This window comes from Apodemus sylvaticus, chromosome 1 (genome assembly GCF_947179515.1).
Source record: "Apodemus sylvaticus chromosome 1, mApoSyl1.1, whole genome shotgun sequence".
Taxonomy (NCBI): Eukaryota; Metazoa; Chordata; class Mammalia; order Rodentia; family Muridae; genus Apodemus; species Apodemus sylvaticus.
Window position 1 is genome coordinate 179830074 of NC_067472.1, and position 18784 is coordinate 179848857.

At 44.7% G+C, this 18784-nt stretch overlaps 1 pseudogene; it reads left to right on the top strand.

Annotated features, from left to right (window-relative positions):
* The first annotated feature begins 445 nt into the window (after nucleotides 1-445).
* The window catches only part of LOC127695441 (igE-binding protein-like), a 61611-nt pseudogene continuing 43272 nt past the window's right edge, over nucleotides 446-18784 (top strand).

Consider the following 18784-nt stretch of genomic DNA (forward strand, 5'->3'; position numbering starts at 1 on the left):
TATAAGAAGTCTCCCCACCTCCACCATAGTGAAGGCTCTAAACTCCACTTCCTCTTCTCTAGCTTCTCTTGTATTTGATGCATTTTGTTGTTCTTTAGATGTCTGAAGGTTCAGGAGAGCAAGGCCATCCTCTATCTCAGGGTTAACACACATAGGAGGTCTTCACAAATGCTGGTTAGACTGGATGAAGGGCTATCTCACTTCTCACAGGTCTATAAACAAGACCCTTCTTAAAATGTGCAATACCTTCTTCCCTCATAACTCAGGCTTGGCCTCAAACTGCTCCTCCTGCAATGCCGATATTCCATAAGTCTTTGTGTTTGTGTGATTTGGCTGGTATTTCATTTTAAAAGTAAAGATTGTAAGTGTTTTGATAAGTCAGAATTAAGCAGTTTGTTGTAAAAGGCACTTGGTTGTCACTTTCTCTCTATCAGCTGGTGACAGCATGAAGTTTGCTGAAGACTTACTGGTTAGCCGTGCCAAACAGGATTCACATCCGGTAAGTGTTTGGGCAATTAGGTGCCAAGTTCTGACATCTACTTGTGAACTGTCTCCTGAGCCCACTGGTCTTTTTTTTTTTTTTTTTTTTTTTTTTTTTTTTTTTTTTTTTTTTTTTTTAGCCTTCCATGTTCCAAGGCCTGCGGAGGCCTGTTGAATGTTCCCACTGGGGGCCTTTCTCTTCTGTACAGGGTTGGCAATGGGGACAAGCACACAGTGTTGCTAAGCCAGTGTCTACTGCTGGGTGACCCTACACTACTCTGTTTTTTGTCATGGTGTCATATCACAGCAACAGCAATCTTAACTAAGACACATGGCACACATATGTGTATGCAACAGGTGGTCAGGGACAGACAGTGAGTGCCTTCAGTTGCTCTCCACTGTATATATATATGTGTGTGTGTGTGTGTGTGTATGTATGTATGCATTTTACATACATATATGTGTTTATACATACACATATAAATGTATATATAAACATATGTCTGTGATTTTTCTGATGTTTTGTTTAGTTTTATTTTATGTATGAGGGGATTGTGCAGCCTGAGTATCTTATGCAGTCATGTTTACTTTCCCTGTGGAGGTCACAGGAGAGCACTGGATCCCCTGGAACTGGAGTTACAGATGGTTGTTAGTTGCCATGTGTGTGATGGAAATGAATCTGGGTCCTCTTTATAGCTGAGACCACCTTATATTTTTTGAAATAGGGCCTCTTATTAAGCCTGGTGTTTGTTGATTTGGCTAGATGTACTGGCCAGTGAGCCCTGGGTGGACTCTTTGGGACTGAGGTTACCAGGGTGCACCTCGTGCCTGGCGGACCTCACAGGTTCTGAGGGCTGAAAATCAAGGGTTCAAGTGTGTGCACCCAGCAAATTTTTTACTGACTGGGCAATCATGTAGAACGTTATTGCTTGCAATACAACTCACACCAAGGGAGGTCAACTCCTAGGAGGAACATCTATAGATCCTCAGGAATTCTTCTGTGAGATGTAAGAACACTGACTTATATCCATATTTATTTATCTGACGTGCAACCACCACACCAGCATATGTGATTTCTCTATTATAGCCCAATCAAATATCAAGTTATTGAGTTTGTTGTTCAGAATTTTGATATTCGTCCATTAGTAACTTTTTCGAGCTTTCTCATGCCAGTTTCCACAGATATTTGTAGGCATGTGTTCATGTGTTTGTGTGCTTGTGTGTGTGTGTGTTTGTTTGTGTGTGTGTGTGACTGTGTGTGGGCAGAGGTGCCAAGATGTGTGTGTGTTCACGTGAAGGTCATACGACAATTTGGAGGAGTTTATTCTCTTCTTCTACCAGGTATGTTCTGGGATTTGAACTCAGGTCTTCACCTTTAATCCCAACACCTTTAATCACTGACCTCCCTCAATGGCCTTCCACCTTACTTTTTGAGACAAGGTCTCTTATTGAACCTGGAGCTCACATGGGATTAGGCATGCACACTACCATTCTCATGGGTGCTGGGAATCTGATCCTAAGCTTTTTTGCTTGCATAATAAACAATTTTCATAGTTATTCATCTCTTTGGCTGCCCCTGTTTATATGTATGGGGTGCTGTGGAATAAACCAAGGGCTTTGCACATGCTAAAAAGTACTCCACTGTCGGGCCTATCTCGACCAGCGAGAAAAGACGCAACACACGAACTCTTCTTTAAGCGGTTTATTCAGGAACCTTGAACAATCTTCTGACTCCCGAGGCACTTCCCCTACCCACTTAAATATATTATAGTGAGCCAATCCCCATGAGCCACCTGGCAGATGCTCATAGGCCACAGCAAGCAGAAGCATTCAAGGCGCTCTAGCTCTTTCAAACAAGGACCTGCCCATTCGTCGAGCAGCCAGCATGGTGCACAGCCAGGCGCCATCTTTAGGGCCCATCAAAACGGCTCCCCACAGTTCTCCCTTTTTAATTTTATTCGTAAAAAGCAACAGGCAAGAGTAGAGGTCCAATCTCTGTAACCATTTTAAGGACCTTGTACCGACTCATAGCAGGGCTCGTCACCCTGTGGGGGTCAGACCAGTCCGACATCTTTTTCTCAGAGACAGGATCTGGGATGCCAACCTGTATGCAATCTGATGTGCTCTTCTCGGGGCCTCTAGAAGCTGACCCGGAGTGCAGTGCTTAGCTTCGCATCCTTAGTGTGCTGATTATTCGTTCGTCATGGAGAGCCATACCTGAGGGGACTAGCCAGCATCCATAGCCACGAATGCTTGCGCCACCATAGCTGCATGCTGCTTTTGAGCAAACCTCATTTTGCAAATGCACCATAAGCCCACCAGACAGGCCACTACCAGCATGACTGCCATGACTCCCAATCCCGGCCATTCTTTCAGATGATTCATGGCTGAGGTAATCCAAGATGACAGCCCCTCAGCAACAGACAAATCCACTCGGGTGGAATTCACATGGACAACAGCAAGGCGAAGATCCCTCATGGTGGATTCAAAATCTTTGGACCCATTTCGTGTCATGACGAATTGGAAGGGGTTTTGGAAACACAGACAATATCCCCCATCTGGGTCCCACCTCCACCTTGCCCCAAATGAGGATCATATCCAGCACTGGCATCAGCTGTATCAGGGAATTCTTCATGATTATCACCCTTGCGAGCTAAGCATCCTGGGATCCAAAAAGGTTCCAAGCGATCCTGAGGGAAAACACACACAGATCCTCTCGCCCACGCCAATACTGGATGTGGACCATGCCAAGTGCCTGTAAGCACATCCTTCCACTTAATGAAACCTTTCAATGATCCACCTTTGTGACAATGATGATCTGCTGTGCTTAGACCCTCAGAATCCAAAATTAAAAAATTAAGAGTAAATAAAGCAAGAGCTATTCTCTCCTTAGGGGTACGACCATGGCCTATTCCCCTTTTTTGTTTTTCAAGAATCTCCTTAAGGGTGCGTTGGGCACGTTCCACAATGCCCTGACACTGGGGATTGTAAGGCAACCAATGAAGTAACTATACCTCCATTTGGCTACAAAAGGAGGCAAAGGAATGTCCTGTATAAGCAGGTCCATTATCTGTTTTCAATTGTTGAGGCTTACCCCAGGCCGCCCATGCATCCAAGCAATGACCGATGACATTTTTTGCTTTCTCTCCACTGAGAGGAGAAGCATAAATGATACCTGAGCAAGTATCCACAGACACATGAACATACTTCAAGGTACCAAACTCTGGGAGATGTGTAACCTCCATTTGCCAAACTTGTAAGGGTCTTAGACCTCGAGGATTCACACCCAAAGAGGGCAGGTGTAGATGAATTATGCATTGAGGACACCTTAAAACCACCTCCCGAGCATCAGATCTAGAGATTTGAAACTCACTCTGTAATGTCTTAGCATTAACATGAAATTTCTGATGAAAGGCACTAGCGTATTCAATTTTGGAACTCGAAAAAATGAACTGCATTCTTCTAAATTTATCCACAACATCATTACCTTCACTAATAGGCCCAGGAAGTCCAGAATGAGCACTCAAATGAGTAATAAAAAAAGGAGTTTTTCTTCCCATAATAGATTTTTGTTATTGCACCATATATGTCTGAATAGGACTAGATATTTTAATTTTTCCTACAGCTTCCAATACTCTTACTAAATTGACAACATATGATGAATCTGATATCAAATTAAAAGGAAACTGACAATTTTGAAACATGTCTAAAACGATTTGGAACTCAACAATCTGAGGAGATCTTGGCTTAAACTGAAACACTTTTGGTTCTCTTTCGCCTATTAAATACGCTCCACATCCTGTTTTGGACCTATCAGTAAACACATTAACGGAGCCTTTAATGGGTCCTTGAGTTGTTACCTTGGAAAAATTATGGGATGTTCTTTAAAAAACGACATCAAAGGATGTTTAGGATAATGATTATCTGATTTGCCAGCAAAACTACATTGTAATATGGCCCAATCATCAATGGTAACATCCAAAATCTTAATTTGCTGAGCAGTATATGGGGTGATAATTACGGCAGGGGCATATCCAAAATATTGTAAACACTGTTGAATACCTTCAGTAGCTAAAGAAGCCATTGCTGTAGGATAATACTCAACCGATTTGGCGGCTGATATTGTTGGATGAATCCACAGCAAAGACCCACCCTGCCACAGCAACCCTGTAGGCTGCCGAAAAGATTGTAAAATGCATAAAGAAATATCCTTGCCCTCTTCTCTACGTTATAAAAAGGCTCCAGCCAGTTCTCTCTCTACTGCTTCCAGGGCTTGTCGTGCCTCAGATGTTAAGCTTCGAGGAGAATCAAGAGCAGCTTCTCCCATTAAAATATCATATAAAGGCTTTAATACATAATTTGGAAGTTTTAAATAACACCTAATCCAATTAATATCACCCAACAATTTTTGAAAATCATGTCAGGGTTTTTAAATTATCTACTCGCAACTCCACCTTTTGGGGAACTATTCATTGATCTTGTAGGCTAGCTCCCAAATAATCTATCACTTGTTTTTGCTGAGCCTTTTCCGGGGCTATAAATAATCCTCTCTCCTCTAAAGCCTTCACCATATCTATATAAACTTTATGCAGAACTTCTTCCAAACGGGCAGCAATCTAAATGTCATCCATATAATGGATGCATCTTACTCAGGATATTTCTTTCTAAATGGCAAAAGAGCTTCTCCCACAAAGGGTTGGCACATAGTGGGACTATTCTCCATCCCCTGCGGTAGCAGTACCCACTGATATCTTTTGTCTGGTTTCTCATGATTAAGGGAAGGAACAGTAATTGCAAATCTTTCACTATCTTTTACACATAAGGGAATAGAAAAAAAAGCAATCCTTAATATCCACAGGCATAAGAGGCCATTTAGCAGGTATTGAAGAGAGCAAGGGCAGCCCTCTCTGTACTGGCCACATGATCTGCATTTGTTGATTAATGACTCTAAGGTCATGTAATACCCTCCATTTTCCAGATTTTTTCTTAATTACAAAAATGGGTGTATTCCAGGGCTTTATATGTCCTAATTGTAATTGTTCCTCCACTAATTGACTGGCTGCTTGTAATTTTTCAGAGGACAGAGCCCACTAAGGAACTCACACTGGCTCCTCTATTTTCCAAGTAATAGGTATTCCTTCCCCAGTGGCCCTATGAAAAACCCAAACCCTCGTTTCCCTTATTTCCTCTAGCTTGAACTGGATTTCTTCTTCCTTGTAAATATTTTCCCACTCCAATACTGGGATAAAACCCCATATCTCTGATCATGGCTTGAGCCTTAAGGGAATAGGGAGAATCATTACTCAATTTGAACCCCATTTCCAGCAAGAGATCTCTCCCCCATAGGGAGACTGGTAATTCTAAAACATAAGGCTGCATAACATCCTTATGACCTTCCGCATCTTGCCATCTTAACTCTCTTGCACTCATGTCTGGGGTTTTTGCATAACCTAGTCCTTGTAGAGTCTGTAAAGTAGCTTGTATTAGCCAACTAGCAGGCCATTCCTTTTTTGCTATAATACTTTTATCTGTTCCAGTATCTAACAGACCCAAAATTTTCTTTCCATCTATGATTAGCTCCAACAAGGGTCGCTTATCAAGATCCAGGGACAGGAAGGTTAAATCAGTCCCTGTAGAGCCAATCCCCTTATTTCCTCTGATTTTATTTTTTCCTTTTGAATTCAGCAGCTCCTGAAGAGCCAGAAAAATTGCGTGCGGTGGAGAAGCGCCCATATTTATTTTCTCTTTTGCTTAGATCGCACTTCAGCAATTCGTTATCACTCCACACAGGAGTCTTTATAGTCTCTTGTACAGAGGACTTTTCCCTTTGTCCCTCCTTACCTGGGAACTTACCAGCCAGCTGCCCTGATTGCAAAACTTTCTGAGTCGTAAGAAATGGAGGATCCCCGTAGGGGCCACCACTTGTCATGCCCATCTCGACCAGCAAGGAAAGACACAACACATGAAGTCTTCTTTAAGCCATTTATTCATGAATCTTGAACAATCTTCTGACTCCCAAGGCACTTCGCCAACCCCCTTAAATATATTATAGTGAGCCAATCCCCATGAGCCACATGGCAGATGCTCATAGGCTGCAGCAAGGTGGAAGGGGTGAGCCAATCCCCATGAGCCACGTGGCAGATGCTCATAGGCCACAGCAAGGCGGAAGCAGGGTAGGCACTCAAGCTCTTTCAAACAAGGACCTGCCCATTCGTCGAGCAGCAAGCCTGGCGCATGGCCAGGCACCATCTTTAGGGCCCATCAAAACGGCTCCCCACACTCCAACACTGTTGTAGTGAACTAGTGACCAAATGTCAGGGGAGAAGCATCTTTCTGCTCACAGTTTTAGGGGACAAAGTCCATCACGGTGAGCTAGGCACAGTGAGGAACTTGAGGTGGTTGACCACATCTACAATCAGGAAGCAGAGAGGCATGAATGGTTGTGCTCAGCTTGTTTTCCTCTTTGCACTCCTTCTATGACCATAGTCCATGCTGACACATGAAAGTCAGTCTATGGTCATCAATTGACAAAGCATAAAAACTTCCACACAGAGCTGTGTTTCCATGGCAACTCTCAACCCTGTCAGGATGATCATCAAGATGAACCATCACACACTGCAAGCAGGGTGAGCTTGGACTGAAGAGCTTTCTGTCTCGAGAAGCATGGACTACAACACCCATCTGACATCTCATTTGTGCTGAAAATGTCTTCCTTAGGGTAAGTAGGTTGTTCTGAACTTGAGATAGCATACACACAGAGCACTGCCTGTGGCCTGTGGAGCACTGTACTTTACAGCCAGGCAGTCCACACTATCCCGTGGGGTTGTGGACAACCGAGAGCTCATGTAGAGCGGTGAGTCCCTCACTCTACCACTCACTGCTCTCACCACATGGACTCTACTGATCAAACCTCTTAGAGACATGGTTCCTGACAGAGCTGAGAGGGGACAGGGTGAGCAGGACAATAGGATTGACCTACTATGGAGTGAAGCAGAATTGGTGATATAAACCCATCATCAGCCTCCAAGGATACCCACATGGCCAAAGAGCTGGGAACTACCCTGGCTGAGAGAAACCAAGAGTAAGATGTCACCTCCATGTCCTCAGGGATCCTGATCAAAGGCCTCAGCAGCTAAAGATGTTCAAGAGGCCTTACAAGAACCCAGACATGCATCCTTCTGCTTAAGCCTTGACCTCAGGCACATCCAGTGTTTTGGACTGCTGACTACCTACAGAGACAGAAACCCTCCTTGACCCCTGTGCCTTCCTGTCCCAACTTGGAGAGGGCATACTTGGAACCAGAAGAGGTGAGGATGTGACCAGGAAGGAGAGTTGTCAAGTAAGTCAGGTCCTTGGGGCATTTGGCTCAGCACTCGAGCTGAGCTCCTTACAAAGGTCAGCTCTAACCTCTCTTTGGCAAAGAATGAACAACTTCTCTCCAGAAAGGGATGACTTCAGGCCTTCTCATGGTGTTTGTTCTTCTGAGTGGGAGGGGCTCGCATACCCCTTCATGTCAGCAAATGGGACAGGGATCCACCAGTGCTAGGTTCTGCCAAAAGGTATTTGGAGCATCTGGGGTGTAGGGTTGGGGGTGGGGTTTGCAGGGCTCAGGGCTATAATGGTTTATAAGGAAGAGCATCTGCTCTGAGTAGTGCATTTAGCACTCTCCACCATGAAGGGGACACTTCTTCTGCTGGCCTTGCTGGTGACTGGAGAGCTGGGCTTCCAGACAAGTGATAGTGGTACCCTCGCTCACCCCCATCTTAGTCCCATGTAGATCTCTAAGTGGGGCCCTGAGACAGACCTAGGGGTCTTTGGGAGGCAAGGAACTGCAGAGGACGGTTGTTACTTTCTGCTCTGGGTTACAACACTTGGGATGGGTGGGTCGGGGAGGTGGACTTGTGCTGGTGATGATGCTTAGTTGTACAGTTGAGGCTGAGGCAAACGGAGGACTTTTCTGAAGGGTCAGTTATGCGGGCCTGTCCACTCATATGAAGTGTGTGTCTCATGGAGACCATGTCATATCTGTGAGACTGCAGTCTTTGGGAGGGCAGGACTATGAGAAAAGATAGTGAAGGCATTTGTAGATGTGTCAAGAACACTTGAGCCTGTTTCTGGCAGCCTGTGGCCTTATAATGATGTCTGTGTTTGCAGCAGAAGCATGCACTCCTTTCTTCAGGGTCTATTTTTCAATACTCTTTGCAAGTAAGAACATGATGAAGTCCCGACTTTCATTGTTTGATGCTTCTACTGAGGAATTGGAGGCCTTTGAAAAACTCCAGGGCTGCTACGAAGCGGGAGGTGTTTACAAAATTCATCTCAATCCTCAAATTCTGGTAAAGTCCTCCCTAACCTCACTTACTCGCCCATGCAGTAAATTGTGGAAGGCTGTGTACAAATGATCAATGTGATCATTAATACATGCCAGGTGACCTGTCACTGAGGATTCAAACCCTTGATCATCATAGCACAGGTCAAAGTAGCATGCCAGGTACACATCCAGTCTGTTCCATGCAGGTTCCTGCAATTCACTACCACATGCTAGGTAAACATGGGGTTCTTACCCATAGTAGGAACAGGGGAGTCTTTATTCTAGCCTCTGCATACGTACAGTAATCACAGATCTGTGCTAAGATACCAGAAACTTCTGTCTACTTACCAGGGTCCTCTTTGGAACCTCCCTTGACTCTACTCCCCTGCCTCAGATGGAGGCGCCATCCATTCACATCATCTGAGGTATAGTCAGAACCTCCCCCAAAGGCTTAAATTCCACCCCTATGCCCAGGGATTGCCTGCCACTGCCTACCACAGCTGAGATGCCTCCTGTTGCCTCTTGTTTCAAGCATAACGGAATCGCAGAGACATATATTTTGAACAGGGCAGCTCTCATCCTGTTCCCCAAAGTACTTTTATTTGAGTGTCAGGTCCGGCAAAACCACAGTGTTATCCAAAAACGAATTTCTTCTAACAAGCCCCCATGGGGGATGTATTTTTAACATGGTCATACTGCCAATGTGCCTGGGGCGATGTGCTCAGGTATTGGAGACATCACCAAACTCGGACTCAGCAATCATGTCTCTCTCTAGACCTAGCCCCCATCATGACTCCTGAAACCTTCTCCCCTTCTTTCCTGTCTGGCTATGGAGGCTTTCAGGTTTCCTCCTGAAGGCTGTGGGTGGGCTCCAGTTCCCTTGAGGCAGAGTCTGTTTATGGAGACCTGAATCACTGCAGAAGATTTTCTTTCTTGTGGATGAAGAGTGATCTCATTCTGGGTGGTTGGGGAGCCCTGCTGAGGTCCTGCACATTGACTGTAGCCACCTCTGTTTCTGTCTGTCTGTTTTCCAGGAATCCATGCTCCTCAGCCCAGAATGCCTGAAATACCATGGCAGTGATATGGTCTAGAATATTGTAGATCAGCTCACCAACTTTAAGGCCCTTACAGTCTAATGGGCTTGGGCAACCCATCTTTGCACCATGTCTGATTCGAGTGCTGTATTGCTGTCCTGTCCTTTTTCCTGAAGTTGGATTCCTGACACCTGTGCCCTCATCCTTGGGTCTCTTCAGCTGATTTTAATAAATGCCTGCAGCTCTGTTCTGTGCTCTGTGTTTGTGTGTGTGTGTGTGTGCTTAACGGGAGTACAGTGATGTCTTCAGAGGATCTGGGAGTCAGTGAGATTAATGACTTGTGTGGTCACTCAGAGCAGAGTGACAGCCCCTGATTAGCCAGGTGATCCTGGGAGAGCCCTTGCAACCTTCTTTTGATGATGCTATGCAGTCTAGGTTGGCCTTGGACTCACAAGAGATCCATGTGTCTCTTCCTCCCAAGTTCTGGGACTGTAGGTGTGCTTACCCATGCTCAGTTTACTGCAGCTGTGTGGTACTGTGCAGACTGGGGTTGTCTGACGGAAATTACATGTAAGCAGCCTTAGACTTCACCAGATTGCAGGACAGAAAGGAGGTTCACAGACACCTCATGTGTTGCCTCTGGGCTTCATCAGAGGACTGTGGGCTACTTGTGTCCAGTTATACCAGGGGAGTTACTCAGGGATCACATGGGTGTGTTTCTCAGATTCTCTTGGTTTGCTAGTGAGAGTCATCATTTGCCACAGCCTGGTTGACTTAGCAATTTCTAGGACAGCCAAGTGTACATAGAGAGACCCTCATCAAAAACAAAACCAGGGCATGGAGAGATGGCTCAGCAGTTAAGAGGTGGCTGCTCTTCCAGACGTCCTGAGTTCAATTCCCGGGGAACCATATGGTGGCTCAAAACCATCCGTGACCCTCTTCAGGTATACCTGAAGACAGCAAAAGTGTAGTCATAGTCATAAAATAAATAAATAAATCCTTAAGAGAAACCCGTACCTTAATAATAACACTTCAATGGGGAAAGAGATAGATGTCCATGCCCAACTAAAGGAAAAATAGGGAAGGGCTGGGAAGAAGGTTCGATGGGCAGAGTGCTACTGTGTGTTATTGGGGACCTGAGCTCAACTCCCAGAACCCGTGTAAAGTCAGACTTGTTAGCATGTGTCTGTAGTCCTACTGCTCCATTCAAGAGATGGGAGGAGACAGGTGAATTCCCAGACATTTGTAGGCCATCTGGCCTGGCAGTCCACAATGTCAGACAGCCAGAGAGCTGTCTTAAATGATGACTGAGGATTGCACCATGATCTCCATGCACACTGTTCTATGTGCTTGCCCTCTCTCCCACATACACTCAAACTCCCAACAGCAGCCACACAGCTAAGAGGGAGAGGAATGGCAAGCAGTGTAAAGGGAAATGATGAACTCCAACTGTTATAATGGACAAACAACACAATACCACAACCCTTTTTTTTAAAGGGAGAAGGATGTAGGTCTTTATCTTATTTTATTTATTACAATTTTCTACAGATGAGCTACTGTGCAATATTCAAGTAATTTACACTGATCATGTGCCAAAATCCGTTGTGTATTTTCTACTGGAATGTGGTATGTGGAATGGATTCTCAGATTTACCTCATAGTACTTAAATTTTGCACAACAAAATGCCTCAGAACATATGATTCATCTTTACAACTTCACATCTTTACAAGTGCTAGGACTTGGCAATGGAAGGGCTGTATTTCACCCTCGGTACAGGCTTTTCTCAGTTGCTAGGAGACTGGCTTCCTAAGCAGGTGTCTGCTTACACTTAGTACCAGCTGCCACCTCCTTACTGAGCCAAATCCAAACTGCATAATGAGAGGAACTCCTACAGGTGTTTCTCCACAGGTGATATTAGTAATATTAGTCAGTTTGTCAACATGTACTTAAAAACAGATTTGAGCAATCTATACCACAACTCTTATTCTGTTTAAGTGTGGCAAAAATTGTGAAGACTTGTTGAACAGAGCAAGTGCTGGTGAGCAGGCTGAGGGACTGAAAGTCATACAAACAGGACACATTGGTCAGTGTGTAAGACTGACAAGCATGAAACCATTTCTCTGTTCATCTGTTTCCTGATGTGACATGATAACACCTAAGGCTTCCTAAGGAAGGCAGCTAGTCCTTGGGAAGTCAAATGTCCCCCCCAGGGACAAAGCTCTCACAGGCAATCCAATGATTCCTGAGCAAACAGACCACCTCCACCTTTTAATGCCCAAGCCAGTATCTTTCCAAAACATCTTTTCAGGCATGGTCCTGAACCTGAACACTATTGAGATTATTCAAACCAATAAATCCAAGAACTGTTTGCTGTGCCCATGGATTCCCAAGAAAAGGTTGAGGCCTCCTCTTCCTCATGTTTTTCTGTCTCCTGCTCAACAATGGTCTGTCTGACATAGGTCTGTGTGTCATGACGTGTGTACCTTCTCTTGGGACATGTTTGTACTATAATCCTTCATTGTTGACCTGTGCCATCATGTCTAGAAGGTAAAGTCTAACATGTAGAAATGGGACATGCAGGCCTTGATGTCTGGATGTTGACACATGGAAGAGAGGGACAGGCAAATGCTCAGAGCAGCTTTATTTGCAATGGTCTCAACCAGAAGGCTGCTAAACGTCTTTGGACAAATGACATGGGAGAAACTGCCTTAGAACACACAATCCCACACTTGAGGTTTAATGGAAAATCTTCATGGTTATACAGGAATGAAAGACACTTATTTTATTTACAAGAACTTCTCAAAGGGGAAAACATATCAATGAACACCAGGATGGGCAGTTAGGAAAGGGGTGACTGTAAAGGAGGGCACACTAGGACCAGTGAAGGTAGGTGTTCATTATCATGACTACAGTGATTTCTTGGGTTTATACATTAAATAATACCTACCATGCCAGGCAGTGTTGGCACAGGACTTTAATTGCAGCACTTGGGAGGCAGAAGTAGAAATATCTCTGAGTTGGAGGCCATCCTGGTCAACAGAAAGACATCCAGGACAGCCAGGGCTACATATAGTAATCTTGCCTCACAATACAAAACCACCACCACCACCATCCACAACAACAAACCTCTTACATTTTATAATTTATGCACAGTAGAGGGCACATAAATTCTGCTTCAACTGAGCTTTATTAAAGAAATGGTTTAGTACAAAAAGTTATTTTTTAAACCGTATGTCTTAGTCAGGGTTTCTATTCCTGCACAAACATCATGACCAAGAAGCAAGTTGAGGAGGGAAGGGTTTATTGACCTTACACTTCCACGTTGCAGTTCATCACCAAAGGAAGTCAGGACTGAAACTCAAGCAGGTCAGGAAGCAGGAGCTGATGCAGAGGTCACAGAGGGATGTTTCTTACTGGCTTGCTTTCCCTGGCTTGCTCAGTCTGCTCTCTTATAGAACCCAAGTGCACCAGCCCAAAGGTGGAACCACCCACAAGGACCCTCACCACTTGATCACTAATTGAGAAAATGCCCCACAGCTGGATCTCATGGAGGCACTTCCCCACTGAAGCTCCTTTCTCTGTGATAACTCCAGCTTGTGTCAAGTTGACACACAAAACTAGCCAGTACAATTGACCCCTTGTCAACTTGACACACATACACATCACTATTATTCCTCAACCCTTACTTTCTTATTCATCCCCAAGATCTAAATTACTTTAAAAGTCCCACCGTCTTTACATATTAAAAGTTTAATCACCTTAAAATATCCAATATCTTTAAAATTCAAATTCTTTTAAAAGTTCAAAGTCTTAACTGTGGGCTCCACTAAAATACTTTCTTCCTTCAAGTGGGAAACATACCAGGGCACAGTCAACATCCAAAAGCAAAACTAAAACTCCAAATGTCCAATGTCTGGGACTCATGATCTTCTGGGCTCCTCCAAGGGCTTTTCTAGCTCTGCCCTTTGTAGCACACAGTTTGTCTTCTAGGCTCCAGCTGCCTGTACTCCACTGCTGCTGCTGTTCTTTGTGGTCATCGCATGGTACTGGCATCTCCAAAACATTGCTATCTTCCACTGTAATTAGGCTTCACCAACAGCCTCTCATAGGCTCTCTTCATGGTGAGAAGCCTCTGCTCCTATGCATGACCCCTTCAAGTCCTGGGCCATCAATTGAAACTGAGGCTGCATCTTCACCAATGGCCTTCCGTGGCCTCTCACTGTGCCAAGAGCCTCAGCTGCTCTTCATGACCCCTTCATGCCTTCAAGATGAGTACCACGTGGTTGACTCTTACACAGTCCCAAGTCCATCCACAGCACAAAATACAACTGTGGCTATCTCTGGAACACACTCTCTGTGCTCTCAGAAAACACTTCCAAGAAGATTTCCTCTCAGTGATGCTGGTCTCTTCTTAATCACTGCTAATTTCTTAGCTCCAGCTAACCAGCATCAATAGTCCCAGTAACACAAAGGTTGGCTTTAGTGGTTCTGGTATCTTGTTACTCACAGCTGATTCTTCAGCCCCAGCTAACCAAAACCACAGAATCTTCACAATCAAAACATGGCCACTGTAAGAATCTTTAATCTTCCCTCTGAAATTTCACAAGCGAGGCCTCCATCTTTTGCACTGTTCTTAGTATTGTCTTCCAAGCTCCTACAGAACTTTCAACAGAGCTCTCAATATTCTAATGGCTTTTCTAGCTCAAAGTTCCAAAGTCCACAGTCCTCCTCCAAACATGGTCAGGTTGTCACAGGAATACCCCACTATGCTGGTACCAATTTGTCTTAGTCAGGGTTTCTATTCGTGCACAAACATCATGGCCAAGAAGCAAGTTGGGGAGGAAAGGGTTTATTGACCTTACACTTCCACGTTGCAGTTTATCACCAAAGGAAGTCAGGACTGGAACTCAAGCAGGTCAGGAAGCAGGAGCTGATGCAAAGGTCACAGAGGGATTTTTCCTACTGGCTTGGTTCCCCTGGCTTGCTCAGCCTGCTCTCTTATAGAACCCAAGAGCACCAGCCCAAAGGTGGACCTACCCACAAGGGACCCTCACCACTTGATCACTAATTGAGAAAATGCCCCACAGCTGTATCTCATGGAGGCACTTTCACAACTGAAGCTCCTTTTTCTGTGATAACTCCTGCCTGTGTCAAGTTGACACAGAGAACTAGCCAGTATACCATCACAAAAATCTGATTTCCTCTATCTATTGGAAAATCAAATGCCCACTGGTCCCACAGTCTTTGTAAGAGATGTCTTCTTTGACTGAAGCAAAACATCAGGAACAGTAAAGACTGGCTTTGAGTTTCAGGTCAAGGGACTATCATATCTTTTTTTCCTTCTCCATTTTCTGGCCTGTGTATCCAGAAACATTTAAATATTTGCTTATAGAGAAAAAAACCAGAGAAGGCCCTCATTGCTCACAGTTCTTAGAGCCTTCTTGGGTTTGCTACCCTCCATTTTTACTAATCGAACCTGGTGTAATTATTGCAGACTGCAATGGGCTTGTTCTACACCTGATACCCTCAAAGGATTATACACGATGTCATACATGTTAAGCTTGGAACACTGTGCGACATGATACACACCAGCTTCCAGAACTGAGCCTGCTTCAGTCGCAAGGACCAATAGTGATAGGACTCTGGAAAGGGATTTGTGTAGATTACAAGAGCATTGGGGCTACTGACGCCTCTCACATACATGTCACCCATAGCTCATGTCTCCACGCTCATGTCTAGACGCAATCAACTTGTGAGTGATGGTTGTATCAGAATGGCCACTTTGGCAGTCATTTCTTCTGTCAGTCATTAACTGTCTGAAGAAGTCGCACATTTCATGAATGTCAAGGTCTTACTCCAAAGTAAATCTTCTTATATCAAAGGAGGGAGAGCCAGTTGCTTAAGGTCTCCTTCATTGTGAGCTCTTTGGTATATAAAGAGGCTGGCTTTTTGTGATTGTTTGTATGTGCGTGGCCCAGGGAGTGGCACAATCAGAAGTGTGGTCCTGTTGGAATAGGTGTGGTCTTGTTGGAGTAGGTGTATCACTGTGGGCATGGACTTTAAGACACTTAACCTAGTTGCCTGGAAGCCAGTACTGTGCTAGCAGCCTTTAGATGAAGATGTAGACCTCTTCCTGTAGCATGTCTGTCTGAATGTTGTCATGTTTCTGCTTTGATGATAATGGTCTGAACCTCTGAAACTGTAAGCCAGTCCCAATTAAATGCTGTCCTTATAAGAGCTGCCTTGGTTATGGTGTCTGTTAACAGTAGTAAGATCCCAGAGATGTGGGTGGGGTTCAGAGGTAGAGCAAAGACTGTGGGAATGGCCAACCAATAACCTGTCAAACTTGAGACCCATCCCATGGGCAAGCACCAATCCCTGACACTATTAATGATACTCTGTTATGCTCATAGGCACAAGTCTAGTATGGCTGTCCTCTGAGAAGCTCCAAACAGCATCTGACTCAGACAGATGCAGTTACCCACTGCAAAACAGTGAACGCTGCTTGGGTACACCTACATAATAAGGGGAAGGAACGCTGTCCCCAAAGGGATAAGAACTCTACAGTAAGACCAACAGAGTCAACTAACCTGGTCCTGTGGGTCTCTCAGAGACTAAGTCATCAATCTGGACCTAGGCCTCTTTGCACATATGTAGCAGATGTGCAGCTTGGTCTTTATGTATGTCTGGAACAACTGGAGTGGTGGCTATTCCAAAAGCTGCTGCCTGTCTGTGGGATATGTTCTTCGAGCTGGGCTGCCTTGTCTGGCCTCAGTGGGAGAAAATGCACATTGCCTTGCAGAGATGATGTACTGGAGGGGAAGGTAACCCAAGAGGGGCCCACCCACTCAAACAATAAGGAGATGAGGAATGAGAGGAAGGATTGTGGGATGGGGTAGTGAGCAGGCTGAATTAATTAATAAAACAAGCGAAATAGAACAACAACAAGCAAACAAAAAGAGGCTAGCCTTGCAGGGGGTGGGAAGAGCATTTTACACTCTTTTCACCTGTGAGGTTTCTCTCTACTATGTGTCCTCTAATGTTGAGCAGGGGTTAATATAAAGCTAAGGGATTTCCTGAACTCGCTGCCTTTGTACGGCCCAGTATAAACTCTCTAATGCAGATTAAGGGAGGATAGTTGGCTAAAGCATTTCCACACAATGAATGGATTCATGTGTAGTAAAAAATAGCAAAAATCCCATGCTTTGACACTTCCTAGATCATTGAGTTGTTAGATGGTAGACACACTCATGCCCTCTATATTTACAATAAGCCTTAAGCATCAAAATAGTTGGGCAGTGGCACACCAACTCCAGTAGAATCTGTGTGAAGAGTTCCACAGACTGAGGCATTAGACTTTAAAGAAAGGAAGTCTTCTGGAAGTGAACGTGGAACTCTTGGCCAGAGCAAACATATTGAGCCATAGTTCTCATGGCAATTTATCTGTTTTGTTTTCTTTCATTCCTTAGTGACAGGTTCCTGGGAGCCTAGGCCAAGATCTCAAGCAAGTATTAATGGGCAAGAAACCATCCCTTGAGATGGGGTCACTCACATGACTTTATCCCAGGGGAAACCAACACTTTACTTTTTATACCATTTACAAAATTATTGTGGTAGGTATAAAATTTACCAACAATAAAATTCCATATGGCTATGTGTGTCATTGGAGGTGGTTTTGGTATATAGTAAAAGAAAACCTTAATTAGAAAGAATTAAAATAGTTTAAATTTATGTGTTGAAGATTTAAAAAAATCAGGCATTAGATGTTGTCTTAGTCAGGGTTTTAGTGTTGTGAACAGATACCATGACCAATGTAAGTTTTATAAAAGATATTTAATTGGGGCGGGCTTAGAGATTCAGAGGTTCAGTCCATTGTGGTCAAGGCAGAAGCATGGCAGCATCCAGGCAGGCATGGTGCAATGCTCCAGACCTTTGGAGATGTTTTAATCTGCATAGTGGAAGTTTTAGTCCCTTGGCAGATCCCCTGACCTCCTCCAAGCCTGATGGCTTGACTTCACTGGTCAACTTGACTAGATTTAGAGTCACTTCGAAGGAGGCGCAGCTCTGAATGCCTCTGCAAGGACATTTTCAAAGAGGATTAGCTGAGGCATAGAAGGCCCATTGTATAGTATGAGACACCAGCTTGCAGAGGAGGAGGCTGAAGGGGAAAGGGAGAGAACCAGAAAGTACCAGTATGGCCTTCTTTCTGCTCCCTGGTCTACCATCACCCCAACTGCCATCCCACCAGGCCACCCTTCATCCCTCGCTATGTTGGACTGACACTTCCGGAGGCTGAGGCCAGATGAACCATCCCCCCTCTAGGCTGTCTCTCTCAGGTATTTGACACACAGTGGAGAGAAACACTAATTCAGTGCTCTCACTCTGTCCTGGCTGGTTTTGTGTGTCAACTTGACACAGGCTGGAGTTATCAAAGAGAAAGGAGTTTCAGTTGGGTAAGTGTCTCCATGAGATCCAACTGTGAGGCATTTTCTCAATTAGTGATCAAGGGGGAGGGCCCCTTGTGGGTGGATCCATCCCTGGGCTGGCATTCTTTTGTTCTATAAGAGAGCAGGCTGAAGCAAGCCAGCAAGGAACATCCCTCCATGGCTTCTGCATCAGCTCCTGCTTCCTGACCTGCTTGAGTTCCAGTCCTGACTTCCTTTTGTGATGAACAGCAATGCAGAACTGTAAGCTGAATAAACCCTTTCCTCCCCAACTTGCTTCTTGGTCATGATGCTTGTGCAGGAATAGAAACCCTGACTAAGAGAAATTGGTACCCCTGTAGTGGGGGTATCCCTGTGACAACCTGACCATGTTTTGGGGAGGACTGTGGAAGGACTTTGGAACTTTGGGTCAGATGATCCATTCGGTGTTAAGAACTTGGTGTAATGTTCTGTAGGAGTTTGGAAGATAATGTTGAGAACATTGCTGAAGATGGAGGCCTGACCTGTGAAATTTC